The sequence below is a fragment of the Theropithecus gelada genome, unplaced genomic scaffold, assembly GCF_003255815.1.
Source record: "Theropithecus gelada isolate Dixy unplaced genomic scaffold, Tgel_1.0 HiC_scaffold_15884, whole genome shotgun sequence".
Lineage (NCBI taxonomy): Eukaryota > Metazoa > Chordata > Mammalia > Primates > Cercopithecidae > Theropithecus > Theropithecus gelada.
The window spans coordinates 2,582,151-2,606,207 of NW_020257641.1; the positions used below are offsets into that span (position 1 = coordinate 2,582,151).

Sequence of the window (24,057 nt, forward strand, 5' to 3'; positions counted from 1 at the left end):
AGGTGAGCCAGGTAGAGCAAGCCTGAGGTACGAGGATGATTTAAAAGGAAGGGAAAAAAAAAATGCCTTATTTCCTTTCTTCCTGGGACCTCTGCTCTTGCGGGGGTTATAGTTGGAATCTCTGTTATGGGTCAGAGAAGGGATAAGGGATGGAATAGGTGCGGAGATGGAATGTTCCCCAGTACCTAAACTCTAGGTAAAGCTTTGGAATCTTGAGTTTTCCATTGCTGGTAGAATTCCTTTTTTTTTTTTTTTTTTAATTGGCTCATATGAGCGCTTTTTGCACGTTGCATGAGCCAACTATTCCTACCATTGAAGTTTTAAGCCTGTTATGATTCTATCAGTCTATACCTGTATTTGGGAATCTGTAGTTGTGCTAAAAAAAAAAAAAAAAAAGTTGAGATGTAGGTAAATAATGATGCATTTCGCAGGGTTTCCATAAAATGGAACAGCTTACAGTTGCACAGGTGATGTGTGGATGTTTCTGCAAAACTTGGGGTGGAAGATTTTATGTCTGGGCTTGCATCATGTAGTGACATCAGTATGTACAAGGACGATCTGTAGGATTTTTCAGAAGGCTTGTTCTAGGGTAACTTGTTATACATCTGCAGTATGCCAGCTGCTTTTCGAATAAGAGGTTTCAGTAATACTAAGTTTCTGGGTCCAGATCTTGGGCCCAGTTGAAAGAGTCCAGCGGATTGGTCACATTTAAAACGTATTTATGGAGAAAGATAAAAACAAAAGGCCAATGTGTCCGACTTGCAAAAGGCAATTAGAGTAGAAAGAAGACTGGAATAGTAAAAACCAGGGCATTTTTAAATCTTGGTTTTCTGAACTTGAACGTGCCAGAGGAAAAAATTTTTTTTCAATTTTAAGGGGGAAGGAGATGGCCTTAAAATAAAGTATTGTTCAGAGCCTAAAGTGTGCTTAATGAAATAGAGCTAGATATATCATTTAAATCTTAGATTTGATTAATATAAATTCAGCTTTCTTTTAAAGAAAAAACTCATAAGCAAAAGTTTGTGTATTGTACAGAACCTCTTCACTAGCTCATGAATGTGATCATTTTGTGGACATCACCATTTTTTGTCAGAATAAATTTACGCTCCAGTTACCACAAAAGCAATTTTTATGTCTCTTCGCATTTTTTATGGTACACATATCTTTGTTACATTTTGCATTGAAACACGCACGGTCCCATAATATGATCTTGAGTGATTTATAAGAGAAACAGTCTTTTTTGTACACGGGAATGTTTGTGATTTTGCTAGTCTGTTTTAAAAATTTGGCAAGAGGTTTTTAAAATCCAAGGAGGCATCACTATTTTGTAGTTTTTAAAAATATTAATTGAGTAGGTCCACGTTTATTAAGTTAGAAAATCATAGGTTCCTCAAAAGTAGTAATAGATGAGGATGGGATTTTCTTACTGCCCGTTTTCTAACGTCTTAGCTTCGGAGCTGTAGGTATTGAATTGAGTCAAACTTGTGTTTTTTTCTTATGTTCTAATTAAATATCTTTTAAAATGTCCCTGGTAACATTGTTACTTTAAATTTATAACACCCAATTTCTAATTTAGGCTAGGCATAAAACCAGCATTGATTGAACATACTTGCTAAAAATACTTTCTGGGTCGGATGTACTTAGAATGCAGCCTCAGGAAATTTCATTTGAACTATTCTGTGACCAGTGTACACTTCATTATTGTTGAAGGACTTTAAAAAAATTATAGATCTCTCATACTCAATTTAATCAGTTTGGGCATAGATGCCTAACTTTTAAAAAAAGTATAATAAAGTGAGATAGTAATACAGTTTATGTGAGATGGTAATAAAAACTTTTCAGCTTTTTTTTTAACTTACATGACTTCGTTAGATTGTTATTAAAGTGTGATTTGTATTTTTAAAATAGTATTGTTTTTTAAACATAATCTGTTTAGTATTTATTTATGACTCACAAACTCTAAAAGCGGGATCAGTGATCATGGTTTTTAGTATTGTCTTTAAGGAGCAGTAAGAGACTAGCAGAGAATTGCAAGGAGGTCTGTTATCGAGAGTACTTTTGCCTCCGCTTGAGAGTTAATATGGCCACTTTTAAACAAGAAAACTTTTCTAAAAATATGTGGAAATCTTGTTTGGTGTATGTTTAGGGGCAAATGTTTAAAAGTTCTGCCTAAATTCTTAGAATGCAAAATTGATCAACTCACTAGGAGTGGTTGCTGTGGCTAGGAGTGGTTATTGTGGCTAAATATGAATTGTTGCTCCTATATAAAATTTAGCTATTGGTAGAAGTTTACGAACTGAGTTGAATTTTGTTGTTTTTCTTGGTTATTGCATGTTATGAAGTTTTTTATGTACCACAGTCCAGATGTGTTAAATTTGCCAGTTTACTAGAATAAGCTCTGAAGCCTTGAGTTTGGCTCAGCATTCCGAACATCCTTTTTATTGTTTGCCAGAAAAGTACTGTAGGAAGGAGGCGTTGTTATCTCTTCATTTAATATTTAATTAGTAGTACAGACGGTGAGATAGGGTATAATGTAGAAATACCATAGAATCATCTTTATTGATATGAAAGTACCATTGTCTAGGAACAGCATAATTTCTTACCTTTTGCATGAATGGGGAAAAAAAGGAGGGGAAATTTATTAGACTCTCTTTCATTTCATTAGAGGTATCTTCCCTCACATTCATTCTTCATTTCATTATTCTTAAGTAGAAACTTTGGAAGAGAGATGCAAGTAGTTGAATAAATTAGTACAAAATGAAAATTACATCGTATAGACTATCATGAGGAAGATAACTTGGATTGGTTATTGTGTTTGTGTTTTTTAACAAGGAGGTTATATAGAGTAGTTGAAAGAAAAAAGGATCCAGAAGGGAAGAGTGTTAGTATTTATTGTCTGTTAAGTGTCAGATACCGTATAAGGGGCTTTTCATGTTCCACTCACCAAGTACACTTTATGAGGTAGGTACTATTAATCCTGTCCCCTCCCTGCCAAATAGAAGCTAAGGGAAATGAAATAACTTGTCCAGGCTCATACTTCTAGTAAGTGGAATTCTCTGAAACTATTCTTTAGATCAGTTCTGTCCAATTAAACGTTCTGCAATGATGGAAATATTCTTTTTTCCTTCAATTTTATTGAAGTATAATTGACAAATATGATAGAAATATTTTTTGCACTGTTAGTTATGGTAACCATTAACCATGTGTGGCTGTGGAGCACTTAAAGTGTGACGAGTGTGTCTGAGAAACTAAATTTAAAATTGTATTTAATTTTAATCAATTTAAATTTATAGCCAGATGTGGCTGGTATCTGTAGTATTGGACAGCATAGCTTTAGGCCTTCCTGCTTAGAAAATCTGAGTTCTAGTATTTAATCTTGCACTAGTTTATTTATATATGGCATTAGGCAAGTTATTTAGTTCTGAGCTTCAATTTAATCTGGTGTGAAAATGAAGGGGTTGCCACTGAAAGATTATCTCCAAGGTTCCTTCTTGCTTAAAGTTCTGTGATTCTTATTAAAACATACAGTAGCATTTAATATTCACAAGCATTGTATCTGAAAGGATCCCCCTCCCCAGTATGCTCACCCATTACCTAAAGATTTTTATTTAGTCAGTTTCTCTTTTTGAGAAGAGTATGTATAAAGCACACATAAAGGGTAGTGGATTATTCCCCACCTCCCCAGTTGTTTGGCAAAAACATTGTGTAACTCAAGGCAGTACTTTATGATGGAACAAAGTTTGAATCTTTAAAGGTCATATTTTAACACGCCACCTTCCCGTTTAAAAATATATAGGAGTTCCCTGGTACTTATCAAATTAATTACAAATTTACCTGCTTCACCTTGAAGACTTTCTACCAACTTCATCTCATTAACCTTATTTCTCATACTTGCTTAAAAAGAAAATAGCCTTGTTTTTTCCTTTGTCCTCGTTTCCTTAATTTAAACATCGCCTTCTCCAGTTCATATGCCACCTCTTTAAACCTTTTTCAAACTTCACCTGTTTCTGGAAGAATGCTGCTTAATCCACTCACAAGGATCAGTTAATGAATCCTGGTAATAGGTACCCTAAGGTTAACATGTTTGTTTAGATATAGTTTAATACATCCTTCTTAAGCTTTTTTTTTTTTTCCTGCTTAAATTTTTACGTTACCTACTCTGTTTCCTTAATTTTCTTAGGTTAAAAAAATTAAAATAAGAATTGTTTCTTTTGTATTGCCTTATGAATTTAGTCTATTTTTCAACAATACTGCTTTTAAAAGTTGCTAATTCTTTAAAAAGATAAATACTGTAACAACATTTACCCTTGGTCACCACCATAATATATTTTTTTTTGTTTCCTTGCAGATAATTGTTCATATTTATAAAATAAAGTTGTGTGGTAGAGATATAATTTTGAGATGAATATATTGGGAACATTGTGTAGTAGAGACTGTGCAATGTAGGGAAAAGATCATAGACTTTGGAGTCAAATCTGGTTTGGAATCTAGCCTCAAAAACCTTGTACAAATTATATAATTTCTGAGTCAGTTGGCCTTGAATTGTTGTGAGGATTAAGATAATATATGTAAGGCATCTAGCATTGTGCTTTAAATAGAAGAGATGATCAATAAGTGATAGTTGGTATTTTTTTTTCATTTTTCTATTCCCATCTTCATGAATATTATTTATTTATTTATTTATTTTAGCTACCCAAAGCCGCCAAGGTCAGTGAATATAATTTAAGTGATTAAACATTCAGGTGATATACCATGACTGATTTAGACATTTACCTTTTGTTAACCGGTTTTTTGTTTATTTCCTCAGTTTAAAACCCTAGGACTGGGATAATGGTCAAGTGTCATGAATATTTCTATGCCAGATCTCTCTCTTACAAAAGTACCTACAGTGGGTGTCCTTGTTTTGGGAAGAAAAAATGCTAATTGTATAATTGTATTTCATTGTTTTAATTAATGTAATTTGAAAATTTATTTGGGGATGATGGTGAACATTCCTTTATATGTTAGTTAAGCAAACATTTGAAATGCCAGTTGTAGTGGGAGCAATGGTATAAAGGTAAATAAGACATGATTTTTGTCCTTGAGCTCACATTCTAGGATGGTAACACATGTCAACAAACAATTACAATTCATAGTGACAGTGTAATAAGATCTGGGGAAAAGAGAAGTGGCATTTGAATATGGTCTTGAAGGATCATTTGGAATTGATCTGGGTAGAGAGAACAGCATGTACAAAAAGTCAAGTATGAACGGATGTGTGTTGTGTTTGGAGAAATGTAAGTTGTCTTGTTGGATATGTCTGTCTGTCTCTGGGTGGGTGTGGTTGTCTGTTCCTGTGTGTGAATCTCTGCGTGTGCGTGTGTGTGTGTGTGTGTGTGTGCTCGTGCGCACGCATGTGTGTTGATTGCAGTGGGAAATGAAGCCTTGTGGGGGTCCTTGTGTTTGGGCAATGAGTGGGTTCATTTTAAGACCTTTAAAATAGAGCTTCCCAACTGGTGTGCCATGAATGGTTTACCAGTGTTTCAGAGAGCAAGATACCCTTGTTTATGGGACCTGGGCATATCAGATCCCCTTCCCCACCCCGCCCCAGGATGGTTTCTTTTGGCTTTGAATAGCCTTCGTGGCTTATCCCAGTGTGCTAAGAAATTATTATTTTCTTTGTTGCCAAGTTGGGAAAAGGATTGGGAAAACCACTGTTTAAGAGACTGTAAGTATTGGAAAGTTTATGGTACCCACTCACCCTTGGCATACACTGTGTAATCAGAAATAAATATCAAATCCTAAAGTAAGCTTAAGGTAAACTTGAGAATTCTTAAGTCAGAGTCCCTCGTCTTTCTGCCTCTTTTTCTCTCCCTTTACCCGCTGCCTCCCCCACTTCACTGTTGTGTGTGCATGTGCGTGTGCGTGTATGTGTGTGTGTATGTGTGAAATATCTTTTTGGTGCCCTTGTGTTACTGGTGCCCTAAACACGCATTTAGTCTGCCTCTTGAGAAATCAGCATTAACATTCGGGAACAATTAGAGGTATTTAAATAAGGAATGATAAGATTAGATGCGGGTTTTGAAAGGTAATTCGTGACTTCTAGATAATGATGCAAAGATACAAGGATAATGCAAGGATGATAAGGTTAGAAATGGAGCAGAGAGACCAAAGAGACCAGATGCTGTTGCAGTGGTCCACGGGAGGGATGATAGGAACCAGAAATAGGGTAATATAGATTAGAACTGAAAACTGAGTAGTTTCATTAGACCTGAGAGTCCATTTGGACATTGTGGGGGAAGAGTTGAAGATAATGCTAAGATTTCTTCTTTAGCAACTTCCCTTCTTTAGCGAGGGAAAGCCAGATGATTTTTATTGAGCGCTTCCAGTGAGCCAGGTATTTTGCTAGACAGTGAAGTTGTCATGAGTTCTTATTTAACATTTTAAAATAATTTCAAACCTAATGAGAAATCTCAAGAAAAGTACAACAAAGAGCTCCCAAATCGCCTTAAACTAATTTTTAACATTGTACTAGCTATGTATCATGTGTATACACAACACAGAATGAGCCTGGAACATCTAGTGCTTGGCTCAGTAAGGCCTTCTTTTCAGGATGCCCCAAGGGGTAACCTTGGAATTGTCTTCAACCCTTTCCCTTTTTCTACTATATCTAATTGGATCCTCAAATTTCAGTGAAACAACCTCATCATCTCTCATTTCTGGTCCTACATTTTAATCCTTATTTCTCCATTTCAGGGGAATGCACCATTTCTAATTTCATTTGACTGTTTTCTGAATTATTTGAGAGCAAGTTGCAGACATGATGCCTATCACTCCTAAATATTTTAGTGTGTATTTAGAAAACAGGACAGTTTCCTATATAACTGCGAAATCAGGCAGCACTACCTTCAGGTCCCTAGATGCCATTCAAATTTTTCCAGCTATCCCAGTAGTGTGTCTCGTTTCTTTTTGGTCCAGCATCCAATTCAGGTTCACACATTGCATTTGATTGTCACATCTTTTAGTCTCCCATCAGTTTGGAATGGTTCCTTAATATTTCCCTGTCCTTTATGACCTTGACAGTTTTAACGAGTGGAGTCCTTTTTTTCTGTAACATGTTTTCCTCAACTGAAGTTCATCCAGTGGTTCCTCATGTGCAGACCGAGTGCATTGTTGGCAAGAATGCCATAGAAATAATGTTGTGATATTCTTAGTACATCACTAGGAAATGTGCTGTATAGTCCTGCTACCAGCGATGTTTAACTTTGAACATCTGTTAAATTCAAGTCTGCTGGGTTTCTCTACTGTGAAGTTACCGTTTTTTCCTTTTGTAATTGAGAATTCTCATGTGAGAAGATATCTAGGAGTGTGTCAATAGAGCTGAAGGTGCTAACCACCAGCCTTCAGGTCTGATGACTGCTACCTGAATCAGCCACAACTGTGAAAGCTGTGGCCTACATTTATTAGTTCATATTCTACTGACAGAGATTTCCCCCTTCTTCTCCATACATTTATTTATTCATTCATTTATATCGATATATTCTCCTGGATTTGTTTCTGTTTAGTGGTTTTTATTAGTTACTGTCATTTTAAAATTTCATTTTGTTGGTCAAATTGTCCCAAATTTGGCCTTTAAGTTGGCTCCCCTATCTCCTTGACCTGTCCCCCTCCTTGGTGTATTTCCTTACATTCTGGCCTAACAAGATGTTCCAGATGATCTTAATAATCTCCAATCACAGCTCTGAAATAGTTTGTTTTTCCAAAGAATCCAGTTTTTTTTTTTTTTTTTTTTTTTTTTTTTTTTAAAGTAGAGGTGCTATTTAGGAACTGAGATCCGAGTGTTTACTGTGTTCATTTCTGCTGGTATGTCATCACTTTTAGGGGGATAGAGCTAGGAATTGCATAGATGTATGCACACATCTGAATCTCTTTCTATGCCTATGTAGAGGTATTTTAAAAATTCACACTGGGCCAGGCGCGGTGGCTCAAGCCTGTAATCCCAGCACTTTGGGAGGCTGAGGCGGGCGGATCACGAGGTCAGGAGATCGAGACCATCCTGGCTAACATGGTGAAACCCCATCTCTACTAAAAATACAAAAAAATTAGCTGGGTGTGGTGGCGGGCACCTGTAGTCCCAGCTGCTCGGGAGGCTGAGGCAGGAGAATGGCGTGAACTGGGCGGGGGTGGGGAGATGCGGAGCTTGCAGTGAGCCGAGATCGCACCACTGCACTCCAGCCTGGGGGACAGACCAAGACTACCATCTTAAAAAAAAAAAAAAAAGTTCACACTGATACAACCAATTCCAATCTAACATCTCAGGATTCGTCTAGCCTTTTCCCTTTCTGTATTTGTAAATCTCTTCTCCAGCAGTGAGAAATTGGTTCCTATTATCTCAGTGTATTTACTTATCTGCTCAATCCCCTTGTATGTGCCAGTCTTCTGACCCCACATTAGTTATCTCCTTTCTCCTTGCTTGCCACCTCTAAGGCCTGTGGCATGGGGTCCTCAGGGCATGCTGTCAGGTCCATGTGGTAATGAGAACTTCTCATTTAATCTTTTTTTCCCCCTTATTTAATCAGGACAGAAATTTGTTAGAAAGGTGCCATTCCTAGTTTTAAAAGGAGAACAGAGCTGAAATTCAAAAAGGTGTGTGTCTTTAGGCATGTTACTGTGTAAATAGCTGAGTAAATATTTTGCATTCAGATTCGTCTGATACTGAAACATCTTTTCTCTCCTGTACTGCATAGCCTCTATCTGTGGAATCCAAAGTGGCAGGATTTAAGGTTGTGTAGATGGTAGCTGAAGCAATGGGTGTGACTGTCACTGCTTATGAAGTATATATAAAGTTAGGGAGAGGCACGCTGACAGAGCTCCTAACTACCATCATTGAAAGATTAAGGACTCTCGGAAATCAAGAAGCCAGTGAAGAGGACTGATAGAAAGGTTGTGAGAGAGAAGAGTGTGGTTGTGTTAGATGATGATGAAGTAAGGAATTTCATGAAGCTGTCATGCTGCTGAGAGAAAAAGAGAAGACCAAAAGGCTTTGAATTTGACTGTTGGAAAGTTATTGATAATCTTAGCTATTTGGTTTTTCCAGTGTGTTCAGGCAAGCTGCCTGTATCAGAATTATGCAGATACTAATGAAACATTTGAACTCCCCAGGTCTCATCTAAGACCTTACAGATTGTTAAAAGGGGGAGCGGGGAGCCAGGAGGTAGTAGCCTGGAAAAATCGACTGAAATGCTAAGGCTCTTCTGAGGTGTACTAGTTTGAGGTTTGTTGCTTTAGCAGAAGAGTTATAGTAGAAGGGTGTGATAAACTAAATTGAGGAAACCACGTGTACAGTGAATATAGATGAGACAGCTCTTCGAGAAGTCTGGCCATAGATAAGAGACCTCAGGTCATGGAAGAATAGGGGACAGCATCGAGAAAAATACCTTTGTGTTTCAAGGGTTACATACACCTTAACATTTGTTGGGATTAAGAGAAGGAAACTGTAGTGATTATTTTAAAGTTGGGTAAGCAAAACTATATAGCAACACCTACTATCAAAAAAATGCCCTGAGTGAACTTTGGTAGGTATCTAGGATAGCTGCCTGCTCCCATTTTAAATGCCATCTTTTGATAGGTCTTTGGAGTAATCCAAGGGTCATTGTTTATTTTATTTTTAGTTATATTTGTATCTTGTGTTTTTGTTATACAGTTGTGTTAAGAGCTTCTCTTTGCTCATTTTTATGCAAACACGAATTCTAAGTATATTCTTGTATATAGACGAGTCACCAGCAATACAATTAAAAATTACGTCCAGAATTGGAGGCGACTTTAGAGGGAAAGCCAGTCCAGGGCAGATTTAATGTATTCTTTGAGCACCAGCTAGGTACCAGGCACTGTGCTTGGCTGTGGGGATACAGAATTGAATAAGACATGCTCTTTATCATCAAGATTATTGTTCGTTCTTCAGAGGAACTTGAAATCTAGTATATAGCTAGAAATGGTACAGATAAGTCATAGATAACTATGTTAGTCTACAGCAAAGTAAGTACAGATAAGTCAATGTTTAATTAATACAGCAGTGTATATTACTGTGATTCTCAGACTTTTAAAATTGTATTTAAGTTGTATTTTCCTATTTGAATTGGCAATATGGCTACGTGGTTCAAGTTTCAAAATAATATAAAAAGGCATATGAGAAGTCTTGATACCACTCCTTCTCTTTCCTGTTCTGTATAGGTGACTACTTTTATTTTTTGTATATTCTATGGTATTTATGCAAATAGAAACAAATAGAAAGATTACTGTTTTCCCCCTACCTTTTTATGTAGAAGGTATTTACTACATTAATGCTTTGTACCATAATTTTTAAATTTAAAATATACCTTGGAGATCATTTGACTTTAGCATATAAAGAGCTGTCCCTTTTTTCTTCTTCTTTTTAACAAAATTTAGTAGTATGTTCTATTGTATAGATATACTATTAAGCTAACTAATTCTAAGTATTTAAACTTTAAGTTTTAGACCCCTTTACTTACGTAACCCATTTCCTTTCACCTCTTTCTGTATGAACTAGTGCTCCCTGAGGCATTTTTGCATTAGTGACCTGCCTGACTTTTCTGCATCTAAAGGGCCTAATTTTCTTTTTTTTTTTTTTTTTTGAGACTGAGTCGCGCTCTGTCACCCAGGCTGGAGTGCAGTGGCGCTCTCTCTGCTCACTGCAACCGCTAGCTCCTGGGTTCAAGCGATTCTCCTGCCTCAGCCTCCAGAGGAACTGGGACTGCAGGCTTTTAAAAGTCTTGTCAGTTCATGCTTTTACTCAATAGAAACCAGTTACCATGTAACAAGTTTGACAACCTTGAGACTCCCATGCTGTGAGGAAGCCCAAACTCTCACAGGAGAGACAAGAAGGCCATGTGGATGAGTACTTCAGTGAGGACACATGAGAGTGATGCCTTCTTGGACTTTTCAGCCCAGCCCTGCCATCAACTGAATGTAGATGAGTGAATGATCCCAAATGATGCCAGATGACATCCAGTGAAGCAGAAGAGCTGCCTAATCTAGCTTTTACCCAATTCCTGGCCAGGGAATTGTGAGATGTATAAATCATTATTGTCTGAAAATAAATAAATAAATACATAAATAAAAGTAGGTTTATTTGAGTGCAGATTTGTATCTGTTCTGCTCTGTCCTGGTTTTCTGTGTTAACAATGTCCTATATTTAAGTTCCTGGACTCCAGTCTTGTAGCTGGAGCTCTCTGCTATCTGCTGTAAGCGTTGCCTGCTGCCATGTTTCCTTGTTGTGTTTTTCCCTGATTGCTGGGATACCACCTGCTTATCTGACCTCTATGATGCTAAGGACCTGCTTGCCTGGATCACTACTTATTGCTTGGTACTATAAGCTCTGGATACTATTTTCTAACTGCCTGTCTGTATTGCCTCTCATCATCATTAGCGAGTTTCCCTCTTCTCCCCTAATTTTCCCGATTGTAGCCCTATCAACCCCTTGAGTTTTAGTTTGTCAGTGTGAAACTTGGCAAAACTTCTGAAATTATTTGGGATGATTTAAAATTTTCTTGATGTTAATTGTTATAAGTGCATTATGCTTTGTCTGGACTCTTGTAGTAGTCTTTTTAAGGGCAGTTTGCTATAGTTTTGCCCTTTATGATCTGCTTTACGCTGTAGCCAGAGTGATTCATGTCTGATCAGAATTCTTTTATCTCTCCATCTCTCTATAAAATAAAATGAAGGAGTTTTCCAAGGGGATTAAAGTTATTTGGGAAATATCAGTTTTTAAGGTAATATTCTTTTTGTCTGTTTCTTTTTTAGATACTTCTTGTTCATGAAAGCAAAATATCATTACAAATGCCAAGGACTTCCAAATTGTTTTATTTGCATTGAAATAAGGAAAATATTTCTAATATATCTTACTGTTTCCAGCCTAGCACAAATTGCAGTCAGTTATAATGGCTTACTACAAGAAGCTACTAGGGAAAATGGAATGTCTTCATTGGGAAGGATCGTGATTTGAAAAAGTTCTCTTAGGTAATTCTGATACTGTGACTCACTTTGTATCTGGCTATTTTTATGGCTTTTGATCTGTGTTATAATTGTTTACAAAAATAATTTTATAACCAACTGTGTGTTATATGCAATTCTGAAATTCCCATATGCCTAAAAAACCCAAAAGTTTTGTTAACTAATTTGGCAACCAAACTTGACCTATACTGAGATGAGGCTACTTAGTCTCATTTATTCCACTTACAGTGTACATTCTTCAGATTCTCTGAAGAAATTTTATTTATTTATTTATTTATTTATTTATTGGAAACGGAGTCTCGCTCTGTTGCCCAGGCTGGAGTGCAGTGCCATGATTTAGGTTCACTGCAACCTTTGCCTTCTGGGTTCAAGTGATTCTCCTGCCTCAGCCTCCCAAGTAGCTGGGATTACAGGCTCACGCCACCACACCCAGGTAATTTTTTATATTTTTGGTAGAGATGGGGTTTCACTGTGTTGGCCAGACTGGTCTCAAACTCCTGACCTCAAGTGATCCACCCACCTCGGCCTCACAAAGAGCTGGGATTACAGGCATGAGCCACCGTGCCTGGCCCTTAAAGAAATTTTAAATAGCAGTATGGTTGAATACAGGGTGCTGCCCTAGAACCAAGAACATTACTTAATGTAAGGCATCTGTGCCATATCACCTGTCTATGTCCCAGATACTCTGAAATTCAAAACACTTCTGAAAGTGTTTTGAAGCTAGAGATCTCAGTTACAGGATTGTAGATCTGAACCACCAAATTCCCTAGCAATGGAAAGAAGTGGTACTTTGTTTTCTTTTGTATTTCTTTTTAGTGATAATGTAGTTGAACATTTTTTCATGTTTATTTCATTTATTGCTTATATTCTTCAAATTCTGTGTTCATTTATCTGCTAGGGCGAATAGTTTTTTCTTACTAATTTATAATATCATAGATACTAACTGGTTTTCTGTTCATTCTAAGTTTCTGTAACTGGCATATTAATGGAAACTGCTACAAGTTGAAAATGCATATACAGCCGATGCTTGAAAACATGGATTTGAACTGTGTGGGTCCACTTATACATGGATTTTTTTTTCAATAAATATATCGGAAATTTTTTTGGAGGTTTGGGACAGTTTGAAAAAAACAGATGAACTATATAGCCTAAAAATATCAAGACATTTTTTCAATTAAGAAAAAAACTGGGCGTGGTGGCTCACGTCTGTAATCCCAGCTCTTTGGGAGGCTGAAGCAGGCGGATCATAAGGTCAGGAGTTCAAGACCAGCCTAACTAACATGGTGAAATGCTGCCTCTACTAAAAATACAAAAACTAGCTGGATGTGGTAGCGCACGCCTGTAATCTCAGCTACTCAGGAGCTGAGGCAGGAGAATCACTTGAACCCAGGAGGCGGAGGTTGCAGTGAGCCAGGATCATGCCATGGCACTCCAGCTGGGCGACAGAGCAAGCCTCTGTCTCAAAAAAAAAAGAAAAAAACTAAAAAGGAAAAATTAGATATGTCATGAATACATAAAATATATATAGATACTAGTTTATTTACTACCATAAAATATACACAAATCTTCTATAAAATGTTAAAATTTAACAAAACTCACACAGACCATACATGGCATCATTTGCAGTTGAGAGAAATGTGAATAAACATAAAGATGCAGTATTAAATCAACTGCATACAATTAACTATCTTCATAATGTGTTACTGTAATAATTTAATAGCCACCTCTATTTCTAGTGAGTGCAAGTGTTGGAAGTATCCATTTAAAATGCCATATGATGCTAATCATCTCCACATGAGTAGTTTGTCTCTCCAGTTAATTGCCTATCACAATAAAAAGTGATCTTTTGTGGTTATTAAGTATTTTTCAGCATATGTTTCATCATGTGTAGTGCAATATCATAAACCTTGAATAACACCATGGAACCCATATGAAGTGCAACTAGTGATGCTGGAAGTGCTCCCAAGGAGAGAAATGTCACAACATTACAAGAAAAAGTTGAATGGCTTGATATGTAGCATAGATTGTGGTCTGCAGCTTTGGTTGCTTGCCATTTCAAGAGAAATGAATCCAGGATAAAGACCTCTTTTTTTTTTTTTTTTTTTTTTAAAGAAATCTGTGAAGCTGTTGCTATAGCTACACCAGCAGGTACAAAAATCTTGCACTTTTTGTGAAATACCTTTTTATCTCACATGAAAATGCAGCTTTTATGTGGGTGCAGGATAGCTATTAGAAAGGCACACTTATAGACTCTAATATGATTTGAGTAAAAGCAAAGTCATACAATGACTTAAAGCAAAAGAAAGGTGAAGGATCTAAAGTTTGAGAATTTAATGCCATCCAAGGATGGTTTGATAGTTTTAGAAAGTTTGGCTTAAAAAATGTCAGGATTACAGGAGAAGCAGCTTCTGCCAACCAAGAGGCAACAGATGATTTCGTAGGCACCCTTAAGAAAATCATTGAGAACCAGGCACGGTGGCTCATGCCTATATCCCAGCACTTTGGGAGGCCGAGGTCGGCAGATCATGAGGTCAGGAGTTTGAGACCAGTCTGCCCAACAAGGTGAAACCCCGTGTACTAAAAATACAAAAATTAGCCAGGCATGGTGGTGTGTGCCTGTAATCTCAGCTACTCAGGATGCTGAGGCAGGAAAATCGCTTGAACCTGGGAAGTGGTGGTTGCAGTGAGCCAACATCACACCACTGCACTCCAGCCTGGGCAACAGAGCGAGACTCCATCTCAAAAACAACAACAACAACAAAAACTAAGAAAAAATAAAATCATTGAGGAGAAAAGATACCTGCCTAAGAGGTTTTTAATGCAGATGAAGGTGCCCTATTCTGGGGAAAAAAAAAAATGCCACAAAGGACATTTATTAGTAAAAGAGAAGTGAGCACCAAGATTTAAGGCAGGAAAAGATAGGCTAACTCTACTGTTTTGTGCAAATGCAGTCAGGTTTATGATCAGGACTGCCCTTATCTTTAAAGCTGCTAACTCCCGATCCTTGATGGGATAAGGTAAAGACCAGCTGCCAGTCTATTGGTTGTATAACAAGAAGGCCCGAACAATAACTCTTTTTCTGGATTGGTTTCATGTGTTCTCTGTCCCTGAAGTCAGGAACTACTTTGCCAGTAAGGGATTGCCTTTTGAAGTTCTTTTGATGTTGGACAATGCCCTTGGCTGCCCGGAACCCTGTGAGTTTAACCCTGTGTCGAAGTGGTCTACTTGTTCTCCCAAACACAACATTTCTAATTCAGACTCCAGATTGATTAGTCCTAAGGACCTTTAAGGCTCATTACACATGATACTCTATGGAAAGAATTGTCAGCATTATGGAAGAGAACCCTGATAGAACACCATGGAAGTCTGGAGGATTACACTATTGAAGATGCCATTGTTGTTCTAGAAAAAGCTGTTAAAGCCATCAGGCCTGAAACCGTAAATACCTGCTGCAGACGACTTTGTCCAGATGTTGTGCATGAGTTCACAGGATTTACAACAGAGTCAATCAGGGAACTCATAAAAGAGATTGTGGATATCTATGTCTATGTCTATGTCTATATCATATATACTTTTAAAATGTTGAGGATGAAGGGTTTCAAGGTATATATCTTGAAGAAATTCAAGAGCTAATTAGACACAACACCAGAGGAATAAACGGAAGATGACTTGATGGAGATGAGTGCTTCCAAACCAGTGCCAGATGATAAGCAAGAAGATGTAGAAGAAACAATGCCAGAAAACAAATTGACTGTAGACAGTCTGGCAGAAGGGTTCCAGTTATTCAAGACTGCCTTTAACTTATTTTACAACATGGACCCTTCTAAGATATGGGCACTGAAACTAAAGCAAATCGTAGAAGAAGGATTGGTACCATAATATAAACATTTTAAGTGAAAGTTTTAAAAAGTCCAACATAAATTACTATGTATTTCTGTAAAGTTACTTGGAGTGTGCCTGCCTCTCCTGCTTCCCCTTCCACTACGTCTTCCATCTCTGCCACCCTGAAACAGCAAGACCAATCTTTCCTCTTCCCCCTCCGGAGCCTACTTAATGTGAAGACAGTGAGAATGATGAAGACCTTTGTGATGATCCACTTGCACTTAACGAATAGTAAATATATTTTCTCTTCGTTATGATTCTTAACATTTTCTTTAGCTCTATGGTAAGAATTCAGTATATATAATGCATATAACATACAAAATATGTGTTAATTGACTTTGTTATTGGTAAGATTTCCGGTCAACAGTAGGCTGTTAGTGAAGTTTTGGGGAAGTCAAGAGTTATATGGGTTAGGGTCAGTGCCCCTAAACCCTGCATTGTTCAAAGGTCAACTGTATTTATATGGTAAAGGAGATGATCTTGCTCCTTTGCTCACAATCCTTTAATGGCTTCCATTCTTACTTAAAGTAAAAGCTGAAGTTTTTACTGGGACCAGAAAAGCCCTACATGGTCTGTGGACCCAGCTGTCTCTCTGATCTTATCTTTGACCACTCTTCTTTTTTCATTTTTCTCAAGGCACACTGGCCTCCTTTTTGTTCTTGGCACTGGCAGACTTGTTCCTACTTCAGGTCTTCATGTTTGTTCTTCCTTCTGCCTTGAACGCCCACCTTTCTCCCAAGTGTTCCAGGCAGATGGAGTATGCACATGGCTCACTCTTTTACTTTTTAAGTCTCTGCTCAAAAGAAAATTTCTCAGCCATGGCTTTCCTGAGCCCGCTATTTAAAATTGCTTTCCTACTCCTGCATGGCTGATATTCTCTGCTTAACATCTCACATTATACTATATATATTTTTTTCTTTCCTCATTAGAATAGAAGCTCCATGAGGGCAAGGACCTTTATCTTGTTTTGTTTGTTGATATATTCATGTCGCTTCTTCCTGTCTGGCACAATGTGAGGTACTTAATAGATATGTTGAACATGGGAAGGGTTAGGGAAAAGTAAAGAGGAACATTTATCTAATTGCCTAACACATGGACACTTGATTTAAGCCTTTAGTTATAAATACTCTGCTAATTCTGATGTAACTAGAGTAATTTATATGTATTTATTTTAGAGACAGGGTCTTGCTCTGTCTCCTTAGCTAGAGTGCAGTGGCATGCTCACAGCGCATTGCGGCCTCAACCTCCCAGCCTCAGGCGATCCTCCCACCTCAGCCTCCCGAGTAGCTGGGACCATGGGTGTGTTCCACTTTTTTTTCCCCCCCTAGGAGACGAGATCGTGGCATATTGCCCAGGCTGATCTTGAACTCCTGGGCTCAAAGGATCCTCTGGCCTCAGCCTCCCAAAGTGCTGGGATTATAGATGTGAGCTACTGTGACCAGTGGAAGCAGTTGCTTTCTGAAGGAAGGATAAAAACTCTAGAGACCAGCATTCTTTTTTTTTCCCCTCTAAAAAAATGCACGAAACCCCTAACTAATGAAATAATTTTTGCTGGAGAAGAGAGGAACAATAAAGCTTTAAATATAATACCACATATACTATAAGACTGCCTCTTTTTAGACAAGAATGAAAATATTCTCATTGACTGGTAGCACTTATGAAAGATTGGCTTTATTGTTGGAATCTCATTGGGAGGAGACCAAAGGACAGAAATTTAGAAAATGGAGAGGGAGAGAGGGAAAGAACTAGCTGGCTGCTTCTAATGTTTCTAGTACTTAGGTAATGAGCTGTAGATAGGAAAAAGAGTAGTTCTTTGACTCACTAAATTAATTTATTTATGTCTTTTTTAGTTAATAATTTCACTGAATTATTTGGTTTCCATCCCTAAGCAGACTGTGAGCTTCTTGAGGTCCGAGATCTAGATGTGTGCATATTTGTATCTCTAGCATCTAGCACTGTGTCTAGCAACTGGGAGCTAGCTATTCACATACTTACATGAATAAACAGGTATACTGAAGGCATAGGTTTAGAAAACTCTGTAGGGCCTTAGTGGGTCTGGGAGTGTGTTTCTTTCTTGCACACACTGTACTTTAGTTGCTGAAATGTATAAATAGGATATAGTGAGTTGTAAAAGATTAAGTTAAATAAAAAAGGAAAAACCTTAAGTACATCAATTTGATGCAAGAAATGACACAAATTAGATTTCTGTATTTAATATATAGTTAATGAATATCAAATCTATTTTGACATTGTAATTCTTCATTCTTGTCAGTCACAATTGAATAGAGGACATACAAAGGACATTTTGGAAATGCTATCTGTACATCAGTGAATCTATGTGTAGGTCCAGTGTTATGCATTCATGTTCAGATGATTGATTTTGCACGTGATTACCAGGAATACTTTTTTGTTGTCGTATACCATTTCTTAAATAAGAAGCTTCTTATTTAAGTTGTTGCATAATGACTTCTATATAAATGTGTTTGGTATATATAAGTATAGAGAGATAAATTTTAGAGAAAAACCTGTTGCTACATTTGAATTTTTTTTCCCTTCTACAGGGTATCAGTTTTATAGTTCGTAGTTTTGGTAGCACTATCCTAAGGGAATCTGGCCCATTCTGTTGCCAAGTTCAGTTCACAAAGCTGGAGGGAACCTTCTTTGTATACAGTATTATAACAATAAGCTAAGTTAGTCCATTATCTTACACTGCCAGCATTTGAATTTATAGTTACGTACAAAACATTGTGTAATAAACTAAGTTTGTAGTAAAGCAGATGGTCCAGTTGGGAATATTCCATTTCAAATAAGTGCAAAGAATTATCGGCTGTGCTCTGTGGCTCACGCCTGTATCCCAGCACTTTGGGAGGCCGAGGCGGGCAGATCACGAGGTCAGGAGATCGAGACCATCCTGGCTAACACAGTGAAACCCCGTCTCTACTGAAAATACAAAAAATTAGCCAGGCGTGGTTGCAGGCACCTATAGTCCCAGCTGCTCGGGAGGCTGAGGCAGGAGAATGTCGTGAACCTGGGAGGCGGAGCTTGCAGTGAGCCGAGATCACGCCACTGCACTCCAGCCTGGGCAACAGAGTGAGACTCCATCTCAAAAAAAAAAAAAAAAAGCTATGAAGAAAACTTTTTAGGTGGCTAATTGCTTGGTGATTTTTTATAACTGGTTTTATTGTGTATGCATTTGTTAAGTATAAAAGCAGAATTTGAAATGATTTTTTTCTTTTTTATTTTTGAGACAAGGTCTCTCTTTGTGGCCCAGTGGGAGTGCAGTGGTGTGATCTTGGCTTGTTGCAGTCTTGATTTCCCAGGCTCAAGTGATCCTCCCACCTCAACCTCCTGGGTAGTTGGGACCACAGACACTCACCACCACTCCTGGCTAATTTTTTGTATTTTTTGTAGAGACGAGACTTCACCATGTTGCCCAGGCTGGTTTTAAATTCCTGGACTCGAGCTCTGCCCTCCCTGGCCTCATAAAGTGCTGGGATTACAGGCATGAGCCACCACCCCTGACTGAAATAATTATTTTTTCACTCTTTCCTCACAACTTTTTATTTTGAATAATGTCATGCCTATGGAAAAGTAGTAAGAATGGTATATTGAACGTCTATATACTCTTGCATAGATTCATTAATTGATACTTTGCTTTCTTGCTCTCTCTTTGTATATGTACTTTGAAAATTTCTGAACTATTTGAGGATTGCAGATACCATGATCATAACACTTTACCCAAATGTTTCAGCATGTAATCATACATCTTTTGGTAATAAACATGTTCTTCTGTGTAACATGATCACACTCTGGAAATTTAGCATGGACACAATACTGTTATCTAAAATGCAGTCTGTATTCCAAATTTCTCCAATTGTTCAAGCAAGTCCTTTATACTTTCTACCCTACCCCTGCCAAATTCATGATTGGATCAAGAACTACACATTGCAGTAGGTTGCTTTATCTTTTTAAATCTACAATGCTCCGCCATCCTTTTACATCTGCTCCTCACATTTTCGAAGAATCCAGGCAAATGGTTTTTAACAATGTTCCTCAATTTGGATTTGTCTCATTGTTTTAATTTTATTTATTTCATCACTAGATGCAAGTTAAACATTTTTGGCAAGAATACTACATAAGGTGTTACGTTCTCAGTATATGACATGAGGGTGTCTGTGATATCAGTTTTGGTTAAATTTGATTATTTGGTTAAGGTGGTATATGACAGATTTCTCCATTGTAAAGATATCGTTTCCCCTTTGTAATTAATAAGTAATCTATGGGGTGATACTTTTGGAGTATGTATCTTGTTACCCAATAACTCTCACCCAATGATTTTAGCATTTGTTAAGTCTTGCCTGAATCAGTTATAGTAATTATAAAATGGCATTTTTCTATTTCTGTTATTCCTTCTATATTTATCATTCGATATTATTATTAAAAAAAGAGTTATTCCTCTCCCTCACTTAAAAACATTAGCATCAGGTTGTACTTACAGATTTTTATTCAGAGTATTATAATCTATTATTATTATTTATTTTGGAACTTAAGTTGTTCCATATTTCCTGGTAGCAGTTTCTTTAAACTGCTTCTCTTGTTCTTTGACTAGTCCTCATTTAGATTTTGAGGGCTTACTTACTTACTTACCGGTACAAGACATTTAGCCTCACCTTGTATTTTCCTTGCTCCAGCTCTGAAATCAGCCTTTTTTCTCCAGAGTCCTAATTTCTTTTACTGGGGAATAGTATATAGTGGATTAAGTATATTCAGTGTTATTGAAGTATTTTGACTTCTAGGTTCTAATGGATAATTTTTTAAACATGAGATTAACCAGTACCTCTAATTCTCATCCAGTACTGCAACCATCTCTGATGCCATATATGACCTCTTGTCTCCTGTAGCCAGACTCCTGGTTCTCAACAATATCAATATTTATTCATTTGTTCAATCCTGTAATACACACAAAATAGTTTCAGAATGTTGCGTCAAGACACTGTCAACAACAAACTTTATAAAGTTCGGAGTTTTTTGTATTTCTTTTGATTTATCTTCAGTGTATTCTGCTGTGGTTAGCAAACTGTGGCCTGTGGGTCAAATCTGACCACCACCTTTTCTGTATGGCCTGTGAACTAAGAATGCTTTTTAAGTTTTTAAGTTCTTTAAAAAAAATAAAAAATATTTCATGACCCATGAAAATTACATGAAATTCAGACTTCTGTATCTGAATTTAGAATACAGCCATTCTCATGCATTTACATATTGTTTATGGCTGCTTTCATGCTACAGAGGTAGAATTAAGTAGTTATACCAGAGATCTTACGGCCTGTAAAGCCTAAAATATTTTCTGCCTGGCTCCTAACTGAAAACGTTTGTCAATTTTGATACTATTATATTTAAAAATTACTGGAATCATTTTTTTCCTGCGTGATTGTGTTATATATTATTAGGTTCATTTATTTACTCAATTTTAGGGAGAAAAGAAATTTTTTTAAATGTTGGAAATTGGAAATGATTGAATTTTAGAATTAGAAGGATATTTAATGTTCCTATAGTCCCACAGTGTCCAATGGGATAACCACTAACCAAATGTAGCCATTTAAATTAAATTAAAAAAAATTCTTGGCTGGGCACCATGGCTCACGCCTGTAATCCTAGCACTTTGGGAGGCTGAGGCGGGCGGATCACTTGAGGTCAAGAGTTCAAAACCAGCCTGGCCAACATGGTGAAACCCCGTCTCTACTAAAAATACAAAAAAAATTGCCGTGTGTGGAGGTGGGCGCCTGTAATCCCAGCTACTCAGGAGGCTGAGGCAGGAGCATCGCTTGAACCCGGGAGGCGGAGGTTGCAATGAGCCGAGGTCATGCCACTGCACTCCAGCCTGGGCAACAGAGTGAGACTCCGTCTAAAAAAAAAAAAAGAAAAAACAAATTCTTAAGTTATATGAGTCACATTTCCAATGCTTAGTCATCCTATGTGGCATGGTTCCTGTATAGGACAGTACAGATTATAGATCACAAAAAGTTCTATCTTTTTACAGATGAGGAAGTTGAGATTCAGAAAAATGAAGTGACTGCTCCAAAGTAATAGATAGATAGTAACAGATTTAGAGTGAATTGGTGGCTTACTAGATATTATAGTTGTGACATTTGTAATAGAAAAGAAAGACCCCTGTGTTAGGCTATGAAACCCCCCGCCTCCCCACTTTTTTTTTTGAGGCAACCTCATTCTGTCACCCAGGCTGGAGATCAGTGGTATGATGATGGCTTACTACAGCCTCAACCCCCCAGGCTCCAGCTATCCTCTCACCTCAGCATATTGAGTAGCTGAGACCACAGGCAGGTACCACTACTCCCAGCTAATTTAAAAAAAAAAAATGTGTAGAGGCAGGATCTCCCTACGTTCCCCAGGCTGGTCTTCAACTCCTGGGTTCAAGTGATCCTCCTGCCTTGGTATTACAGGTGTGAGCCACCACGCCTGGTTGAAAACACTTTTTTTTTTTTTTTTTTTTTTTGCTAAATTCCAGATGAGTGCAGCATAGTAACATCGAAATATTTGTATTTTGAGAGCTTAATGTTTGCCTGAATGGGTGCCCTGTTTTTGCTGCTTTGCACTCATTTGCATTCATTCGAGTTCAGTTTTCACTCATTTGTATTCATTCATTTTTGCAGTAAGGACATTTTTCCATTTATACATTGATTTAGGAACATAGGAAGCTATTGGGAAAGGTTAGAAAAACTAGGGTATGCTAAGTAAAACAACAACAAAACTATTGATTCTCTATCCAGCTTTAATCCTTTTCTGTTAATGTCACCAACATACATGAGCAGAGTTACTCTCTCATTTGTGAGCCCTTACTGTAACAAAGGTCTCAGTATATGTGATTGTGACTTCTTTTCCCCTTAATTTTCTGGGGCAAGTGTTGAGGTGGAGATTGAGGAAATAATATATTGAGTGCAGTGGATCAGATTGAAGATTAGCAAACCTTACAAATAGTAGTGTGTCTTTTTCCATGATACCTTCAATTAGTTTAGATGCTTCTGTGGTTGACTCTGAAAATAACAATCAAAATAATTTCAGCATGAAGAAGTAGAAATCATTATGATATGGTGGAAATCTTTGAGATTAGACAGATCTGGATTCAAGTACTACCCTATTACTTTTGCCTGTGTAACCATAGGCAAGCCACTTAATCCTTCTGAGGGGATTAACATAAGGAACTGTCATTGTTTTAAGAATAAGTGACAGAATGTGAGATGTTTAAGTTATTGTTGCTGCATAACCATGCCAACATTTAGTAGCATAAGTCAGTCACCATTTTGTTATTTACAGGATCTGTGATTGAAGAATTCAAACAGAGTACAGGGTTTCTGTTCCAAAATGTCTGCTTGCTCATTGGCAGTAGCTGGGGGTTGGAACACTTGGGGCTGGAGGATCCACTTGCCAGATTGCTTATTCATATGTCTAATGACTGAAGGATGGGCTCAGCTGGGACTGTTGAGCAGAGCACTTATGTATGGTTTCTCCATATGGTTTGGGCTTCTTAACAGCATGTTAGAAGCTAGGTTCTGAAGGGGAGCATCCTGAGAGTGAGTGTTCCAAGGGAGCTAGATAGAAGCTAAAGGCCTTTTCTGATGTAGTCTTAGAAGTCATATAGCATCACATCTACTCTACTCTGTTGGTCAAAGCAATTACAAGTCTCAAGCTTCTTCCCCTATCCCTCTTTCCTCAGAATCAAGAGAGGTGATGTAGACTCCCTATTTTTTTTGATACAGAGTCTCCTGGGCTCAAGCAGTCATCCTGCCTCAGCCTCCCACCAAGTAGCTGGGACTACAGGTACACACCACCATGCCTAGCTATTTTTTTTTTTTTTTTTGAGACGGAGTCTCGCTCTGTCGCCCAGGCTGGAGTGCAGTGGCCGGATCTCGGCTCACTGCAAGCTCCGCCTCCCGGGTTCCCGCCATTCTCCTGCCTCAGCCTCCCGAGTAGCTGGGACTACAGGCGCCCACAATCGCGCCCGGCTAATTTTTTGTATTTTTAGTAGAGACGAGGTTTCACCGTGGTCTCGATCTCCTGACCTTGTGATCCGCCCGCCTCGGCCTCCCAAAGTGCTGGGATTACAGGCGTGAGCCACCGCGCCCGGCCTTTTTTTTTTTTTTTTTTTTTTTG

At 37.8% G+C, this 24,057-nt stretch overlaps 1 protein-coding gene across 2 annotated transcripts in view; it reads left to right on the forward strand.

The window, feature by feature from the left end:
* LOC112617170 (tyrosine-protein phosphatase non-receptor type 4) overlaps nucleotides 1-24,057 on the forward strand; it is a 230,589-nt gene that overhangs the window by 855 nt on the left and 205,677 nt on the right. The window contains exon 2 of one of the 2 annotated variants that reach the window (XM_025373930.1): nucleotides 11,219-11,362. The exons of the other annotated variant lie outside the window; for it this stretch is intronic. The gene's annotated coding sequence lies outside the window, so the exon portion shown is untranslated. The remainder of the gene's footprint in view (nucleotides 1-11,218; nucleotides 11,363-24,057) is intronic. 2 annotated transcript variants of the gene reach the window in all.